Source organism: Anser brachyrhynchus (genome assembly GCF_964034855.1).
Source record: "Anser brachyrhynchus genome assembly, chromosome: 7".
NCBI classification, from domain to species: Eukaryota; Metazoa; Chordata; class Aves; order Anseriformes; family Anatidae; genus Anser; species Anser brachyrhynchus.
This window is the reverse complement of record NC_137701.1, coordinates 5,778,143-5,786,861: the sequence shown is the minus strand read 5'-3', so window position 1 is coordinate 5,786,861 and position 8,719 is coordinate 5,778,143. Positions and strand designations below refer to the sequence as shown.

Genomic DNA, 8,719 nt, shown 5'->3' with positions numbered 1-8,719 from the left:
CAGCAAGTCTGGGGGGGTGAAAGGGCCACACCACACTACAGAGAGTATGGTGAATGCAGAGTGAGCTCCCAGCTTTGCTCCTGCTACAAGTTTATTTCTTGTATTTCAAAAAAGGTAAAGTAACTTAGAAATGCCTGCTTTGCATCCCCTTTCTCGGTACTGCTCTCCTGAAAGGAAAGTATTGCATCAGTAGAGAAAATAACTGAACATATTTGCTGATTTAAATAACACTTCATTACTTACATTTTTCTTGTGCCCAGAGCCAGTCACTTTATTCATCTGTGGGTTGATTTCCACACACACACACAAAAAAAAAAAGCTGTGTCCCAGCAGTTTCACAACTTCAAATCCATCCATACCTGAAAATTCCCAGAACATGGGCTAATTCCCAATCCACACAGACTAATCAACCACCTACTTTGCAGTAGAGAAACAGACACACATTAGCAAGACACGTTTCTCACTCCCCATGATCCTGTTTCAGTTTTGTTAATACAGTTCAGTATTGCAAGAAGCCTAATTGAGCTCTAAAATTATACTTGATGCTCAGTGACAGCTTACTTTGTCTCCTCTTTGTATCCAAGTTCTTAATTACCACCTCCATTACCATATAAATTGTCAGCTATTAATATAACCTCAATTTGTTCTAGTAGCTCTGAGTCACAAAACATGTAATGAAGCTTTCTTTCTAAAGCCAAAGGTTCTTGCACTGAAGAGCTTTTCAAAATCAGATACACAATCCACTTATCAATATCCACAATAAAATTTTGACTCAGATGGAGTCAAAAGTTTCTTAGATTATAGCCAGAGATCCGAAACAATTAGTTATAAGAGAATGAGGATAAAGTTATAATGCAAAGACAGCTTCTAACATCACAATGCCTGAAAACCTGAAATGAACTAATTAACAAGTAACTGAAGAGAGAGCAAGCAATAGCAGAACAGTATATAGGAAGTCATAGGTGATGTGTTAGGAACCAGTGGAAAAAACATGCTAGATGTCATGACAAATCACAACAGTATGGATGAAATACCTTAATTTGCACCATAAACATGGCTGATGAGCTAGAGGTGACATCAAATCATTACACTCAAAAGAACAGGCAGTGCTTAAAAGAAAGAGGCAGCAGCAGGCAAAGACAGACCCAAGACCTGTGAACACTATTTTCACATCTGTGTTTGCTCGGCTTCCCACCTGAATGGGATGTGCTGAGGAAGCAATTAAATTTAAGGCATTTCCAAGCAGAGAAATCTCCATCCACCGTGTAAAAACAAAACATAACAATCACGCAATGCTGTTTTCTACACTGACAGTTCATTGAACTTGTGTCCTGTTGAATGGCTATGTGAAGTCACTGTAAAAACAGTCAATTCCTCGTTCTTGACACATCAATAACGAATTTCTTTTTTGTTACTTTACAAACATTTGTCAATGGGTCATTTTGTTCTCTGATACTATTATTAATAGTTTTAGATCGACTGTTACTTCAACGTGCTTTATTTTTCATCTGTAAAGCCAGTTTAGTTTTTCTACAGCTCTGAGGGTTCTGATCCCCAAATGCGTATGGTTTATTTCCAGCACTGACTGATTACATCATGAAACTATGCTTCCAAGGAAAACTTGGTCTCTAAGCTATATGGGTGGGAGAAATTTGATCATCTGATAGTATTTCTTCCCATCTATGCTTGTAGAAGAGATGTCTTTTCACACTGGCAGCCATGCATAATAAAAGGAAACAGCTGTGTGCCATCTAACAGGAGACTAAATAATCAAATATTTTGCTTCCATAGCAGAGAGCAGGTTGATCCTCTGACTGCAGTGGAGCAGTTAAGAAGTATTTGTGGGACTTAACCCATGTCATTTGAGACATGGATCGGGGCCAATGCAAACCTGCCTGCTTTCGCCCTCAGGAGCGATAGCTGCATTTTCACTTCACTGAAAGAAGCTGCCTATTACTGATAGATGGGTTGCCAAAAACAGCTGACCATACAGCTATCGAGACACTGAACACCATACAGGTAAGGAGAACCAGATAATTCCGTGAATCAGGAATGAATCATCTTTCTCCTTGTAAAATTATTTAGCTTTGCTGATGTCTGCATGGTTGGCATTTTACTTCAGCTATGCTGGGAGAGGGTCCGAGGTACACTCTCAGTGATCGCTCTCACAGACGTAGGAACGACCATACTAGTTTAAAGATGAGCATCTCACAGATCCCATTAGGGCACCAAGGACTGAGTACAGAAGATGAAAAAACACTATTTTTAGTTCCAGCAACTTTTTCCCAGGGACTAGCTATAAGCATTCAATCCAACTCATAAAATGTAGTAATAACTGGAAACTAAAGAAGTTCAGATAAAAATCCAAACTTCTCTTAGTTTGGTTATTGGTACAATTACGGCATAAGCATCTGTGTAACCACAGCCCCTAGGGAACGGAGCACTGCATTCAGTATCAGAACACCAGGTTTCATTTGGGGTTATCCTGTGGGTTTACTACACTTTTGCAAGTCAATTTCAGTCTTATTTTGCATAGAGTAAAAGTGACAGCACATTCTGTAAAACATTGAGATCTTTTGAAGAGGGATGCTTTTTAAATTCAGTATGTTTTTTATATGGAGGAGGCTTCCCCAAGAAGAGTACAAATTGAGTGCTGATCTCCCTCTGAAATACAGCGCACTGGGGCTCCTTATTCCCTGCACCACATCATAAATGCAAACTCTGCAAACACAAGGGTCTTCCAGCTACTTTCCACCCCTCTCACCATGAGTTCACTTGCTTGCAGGCTACAATATCCATTGATCAATGCTCATTTTTAAGAGACATCCAGCTTTAACTACTTCTTTCAACTTGAAGATGCCTATTAGTTAACATTTAAAGCTGAGACACAAACTAGTTTAAAAGAGCATTCTCCCCTAGAGTTAAGATGGTTTCCTGACTTAGAAATGACTGCATCTATTAGAGCATCAGGAGTTGTCTAGTGCTCTCAAATAATAATTAACAGAGGATGAATTAACAAACCTTCCTCAGAGAATAACTAAAAAAATAAAAATAAAAAGTTGTCTGGCAGCCTAAGTTAGTGTTTTTACACATATTCCCTTATCTATCTACAGAAAGCTGGCTGAAATTTTCTTCCGCAAAAGTTTCAGATTTACATTATGTATTGAAAACCAGTATTCGAAACAAAGCTTGGCCTGAGCTCGAATGGTGTCACTTTTGTGAAGTAAAGTACACTTTCCTCTGCCTAGAAACCACAAAATCCTTATACACTATTTTGCGCACTCTCTGAAATTTCAATACTACATTAATACATGGGAGAACAAAGTAAGGCATCGCTGCTACACTAGAGAGCAGTTTCCCATCTTCCCTGTGCTCAGGTTTTATTTTATAGGATCAGGCGGTAATTCAGTTTGGAAGGGACCTCAGAGCTCTGCAGTCCAGCCTCCTGCCCAAAGCTGGGTCCCCTTTGAAAGCAGACCAGGTTGCCCAAGACTTAGCCAATCTGGAGACAAACAAACCTAAGTTAAAGGACAACTGAGAGATGGAGTGGCAGAACTTGGCTGCTCCCGTTATCGTCAGGACTGGAGCTCTATAAAGGCCTGGTCCAGAGCCCACAGAAGTCACTGGTAAGCTCGCCATGACTTCAGAGGCCTTGGATGAGTCACAGCTCCCTAAAATAGACCAAAGTGCAGCCATCTGGATTAAAAAGATCTAAGACAAAGTTTCTCCTCATTCTGTATCTCAAACCATCAATCAAGTATAAATTCTTTATGACTCAAAACTTTGCTCCTGTTTTCTGTGCAAGCAAACCTAGAGACAAGGCCTGTAACTGGAATTTCAGGCCCAGATGCAAATTTTTCTATAGTTTCTGATTTTAAAAGGAAAAAATAATGATTAACAGGACCTTTCAAAATCACCCAATTGACCAATGAGATTAACCTTGTGTTTAATTAGCATTAGTAAAGAAAGAAACAGGATGCAGAAGCACAGGCTGGAACAATAAATCAAGTAAAAATATTCACAAAACACTGTAAATTTCTAGTCACAGAAAGTTGAGTTCCTTTCTATTCGGACAAAGTAAAAATTAGAATTGCCAGATGTTCTACCATAAATATACCCTCAAACCCCAGACTTCTGACCTTTCATTTTGGAAAAAAAAAAAAGGACAAAATTTAAGCTGGCTGGCAAGAAGTCCAGAATCCTTAAACAGCAGCACAAATTGTTGGTCGTTATCTGGTAGAATAGCCTGAAGATGTTATGATCCTTACAGGCAAAATAAGGAGATAAATATATGATAAAGTGTATTTTAACTGCACCCAAATTGAGGGCACTTGTGTATTCAGCTGCAAAGGTTTGGAACTAGCAGGGTAGGTATGCAGGGCTGCCACCAAGCAGCTATTAAACAAATGAAATCAGACTGTAGAGGAACTGGGAGTGTCCAAGGATGATAAAAACTTGCAGACGTGGCTGCCAAGCATTTGGTGCTGTTTCCCAAAGCTAGTAGCTGTGTTTAAAGACATGAGAAAAGCATCCAATGACAACATGAGAATGACAAAGCTAATCTTCTACATGAAACAGGCTATTTGGAAAGGTACTATTTTAGTGGATGGGTTGTTCTTATTATCTACACATAAAAGGAAGAAAATGAAGGTTATATACACTCACTCACTGGTAAGGCAATAAAAAAAGTCTGAAGGCTTAAAATATTACCCATATTGTGAAGGCAACTGTGTGTAAGAGCAGATCTTGCAGCGGACCTATTAGGCATTAGAACTTGCAGTCCTAGGAACTGCTCCTTTCTTATCTCGCCAAGCTCTGCAAAGCAAATATGAATGGAGGGAAGGAAGCAGGTTGAAAATTAAATAAGGTGGAAGCCCCCTGTTGCAAATGTGCCTTTTAACTCCTTACTCCTTTAACAAAATCAAGTTTAAAAAAGACATTCTGAACTTTCCATGACACTCAGTCTCATAAGAAATATTCTCCATTTAATCCAGTCTCACAGTAATATTAGATGAGGTTTTGAGACTGACAGGAAAAAAAAATTTAGAAGTGACCTTAGACCAACTGCAGAATATGAAACAAGTCATATAGAAACAGAGTAACTCACCATCTCCATATTCCATTAAAAAAAAAAAACACACAGAAGTTCTTCACAGCAACGTGCAAACGGTAACCAGCACAGCCACTTTCTATGTCCAAGTTTCCCATGCAATTAAGATAATTTATTTTCTCTGGTACAGAGTCCAAAATTGCTGAGGAGCTATAAATCATGTAATGATGTTTCTTTGTTTGCATTTCAGAAAGTTAGACCAAAGCTAGTTCATCTATGTCAAAGATTTCCTTTCCACGTCAGGAAACATTCTTTCTAATTGCACCCTACTTAAAGACGTGACAAATTGACAGTTCAGATGTAAGTGCTTTATTTTGGGGGTGCCAGAGTTTCCTAGCCAGTCTGATCACCCTGAGTTCTTAAGACTAAGCTCAAAGACAATCACAAGTGAACAATCTGACACATTCATTGCAGTGTACAAAAAATTCCTTTATAGAGTACCATATGTTTTTACAATGACATGGATTAGCAGTTTTCATTCCCTGAAATAGTTGCATCTGTCATCATTTATGTTCCTACCAAAGAAGTCTGGTATTTCAGAGTGGTTATGCTTCTCCACAACTATGTCCAAATGGAGGAAATGAAGAAGAAACAGATCAGGGATGGAGAACTATATTTCAAATATTTGAAAGTGACCACTGTAAAGGCACAAAGCTTTCTGAAAAGCTGCTTTTTCCCAGTTTTCTGAGGAAGTAAAGCTCACTCTTTTTGTCCTACCTTTTTAGTATATTTTCATGAATCACTGCAACTGCTGCTGGTTGAAATCTGCTTTCCATTTGATGTCAGCTTTTAAGATTTATAAATCTGTTTTTTATAACTTAATATAATTCAGAGAAAAGAAATTGAAATAGGCACTTCTGCATGCTACTGGATTTGAAGAGTACATACAGGATTTTCAATTGGCTCTGTCAGTCTTTTCACAGCCTGATTAGTAAAACACCCTTGCCAAGCAAACGCAAACAGTAAGAGGTAAAAGTAATACGTCTTTAAAAAGCAAATTAGATGGACATTCAGAGCTATCTTAATTATTGCATTTACGCACCAGCTCTGACATCATTTCTAATGTGAGAGCATTTTTAACCAGGAAGAGAAATCAAATCAATTTGGATAGAAAAAAAAGATATTTATTTTGCATGCCAGTCTTTATATTTACCTTCGATACCTAGATTCCTTTTCTTAGATCTTCTTTAGACTAAACACTTGTTTCAGGCTTTTCTTTAATTAGTATTTGAGATGCTTATGGATAGTTCATCTAACAATTTATTTCTCTTCACTTGACAGCTTTCAACAATGTTTATAACTGAATTTCACTAGTGTGACAGCGTATAAAAATTAGCGTGCTGGACAAAGCAAGCATTAATTCACACTACAACAGTGGGCCCATATTTTCTACTCTGCAGCAAGACACCAGTTGGCGTTTCTTTGTTTTGCCTTTATCACAGTCCATACCTTGTTAAGGACTTCTTTGCATCATTGGTATGAACTCTAAATTGCGTCAAAAGTCTCAAAACACATTGATAAAAGCAATTATAAATATAGATATAAATTTAATTCAAGCCATCGAAACCTGAATCCTAAAGGAAACATTGCACCACAACAAGCAGGAAACCTTTGGAGGAGGTGCCCAGCATGAAGGGTTTCTGTGGATGAGCTGGGGAGAAGTGCACTGCAGTAAGAAACACTCTCAGAGTAGGCACTTCTGAGCAATTAGCAATTTTGCTACAATGAGGGAGCATCGCTCCACCTCCAAGACAAGGCATCTCTCAAATTCCCTAAAGCAGCACTTCTCACTCATGTCTTTTTTCTGTGGAGGTGTGCTTTTATCAGGATCTACCCACCATAAACAACTCACCTCACAGACTATTTCAACATTAACACTTCCCACTTTCAATTCTCAGTTTGAAAAAGACATTTGCAAATAATATTCTACCATTATTTTCTTAACTATTAATAAGATTGTACTCCATATTAAAAAAAAGGTCTAATTGAAATCTTAGGACAGTCAATAAAAGATTCTGGAGTTTAACTACAACTTATCTTGCAAGTCAACACTTCGGCCTGCCTAATGACAGAAATTTTTAGCTGTGTCTCATTTAAAAAAACTCTGCAAAATACTATACACAGCCATAAAACTATATTGTAGTTTTATTTGTCTCTACAATTCAGAACCTCACCATAGCAGTTGTGAATAATCACCAAAGGCTATAAAATAAAATGACACTATAATTAAAATGACACTCTTCTGAACTCTCTTCTGATAACAACCTCCTATATTCAGCCACTAATGAATTCATACTACCTTGCCCAGCTACCATAAAGAGCTTAACGCAGAACTTATGGATATCTTTGTCTGCAGTAGACAATCAAAAACTCATGTTCTTCCTGAACACATTGTTACTGCATTTGGAAGATTGCATTTTACCCCACTATGAACACAGCTTTGCTCTCCAAGACGACATACCACTAGTGCCACTGAAATAAGAGGCAAAACCAGCACGAGCAATAAAATGAGGTCTGCTAGGCCAAATGTTTCACATTCAACATACAATTGCTGGCATAAAATCTAATGTCTCTCATGCTCATTTCCCTTAAGAATGGAGCAGGATGTGACTCAACAAAACACACTCTAAGTCATTTAATAGTGCTTCGAAGCACTTCATACTTCTAGTTTGAGTCTAAAAAGAGTTTGAAGAGCAGACTAAAAACCAATCTTAATTAAGGTACTTACGGTACCACCCTGGCAGTTTAATTGCAAGCAATAAATGTTTAAATTTGGTCCATTGCAAACACTCCCCATTGTTGAAAAAATCTACACTGTGCCTCTTCAGTACTGATGGCTGTGCTGCCATTTTACGGTGAATGAAACCAGCAAGCACAGTTGCACACTGAGTAGCTGCAGTGCAATGACAGAGCTGTCGAATGATTATTAGCACCATCTCAGTTAAATTAGGGGATCCTTAAAATGAGTATCGTTTTCACTGCGCAACCTCTTCACTGCAACACTTGAACTTTTGGTTTAGAAATGCCGTAGTTTTAGCATTGCTTCAGATAATGGCTGCCCTTCCAATGAGCCTGGCTGCAGCTCTATCACTCCAGACAAGGCTAGCTGTCCCTGGCCAGGTGACTCATGGGCAGCCGTCACGTTTTCCACTGCATAACATAAACACGACAGCCATGCAAGAGGATGGGAACTTGCACATGGGCTTATTGCAGTATTAAGAGTATACGTAATTGAGGACTACAAGTTTTATCAAGTCTTTTTACAGTAAACAACAGGCCTATATGCTGTCGCGGTGCCTGAATAATTCTGCTGATAATACCAACAATTAAACCCAGCTATTTGCCTACATGCAAAAGAAACCAGCAACCTAACTGAATTTGCAGGGCCACAGGAATTTTTCATGGTATGTTAAATGAATTTACTCTGTTTTACAAAAGCCACCTACCTTGTACACACCAGATTGACTTCCCTGTTCTTATAAACCTGCACAAGATTACTTAGATTATTTTCCCCAGTTTTGTTAAAATAAGTGAGCTCATTTAAGTACTTAAAAAATGCAGTTTAGTGGAGACCAGATTTAGATGGTTGATAAGGAAATGTAAATATTT

At 38.3% G+C, this 8,719-nt stretch overlaps 1 long non-coding RNA gene across 1 annotated transcript in view; it reads right to left on the bottom strand.

The window, feature by feature from the left end:
• Positions 1-80: 80 nt before the first annotated feature.
• LOC308197807 overlaps positions 81-8,719 on the bottom strand; it is a 146,168-nt gene continuing 137,529 nt past the window's right edge. The window contains exon 4 of the long non-coding RNA XR_013953291.1: positions 81-359. This is a non-coding gene — a long non-coding RNA (uncharacterized lncRNA). The remainder of the gene's footprint in view (positions 360-8,719) is intronic.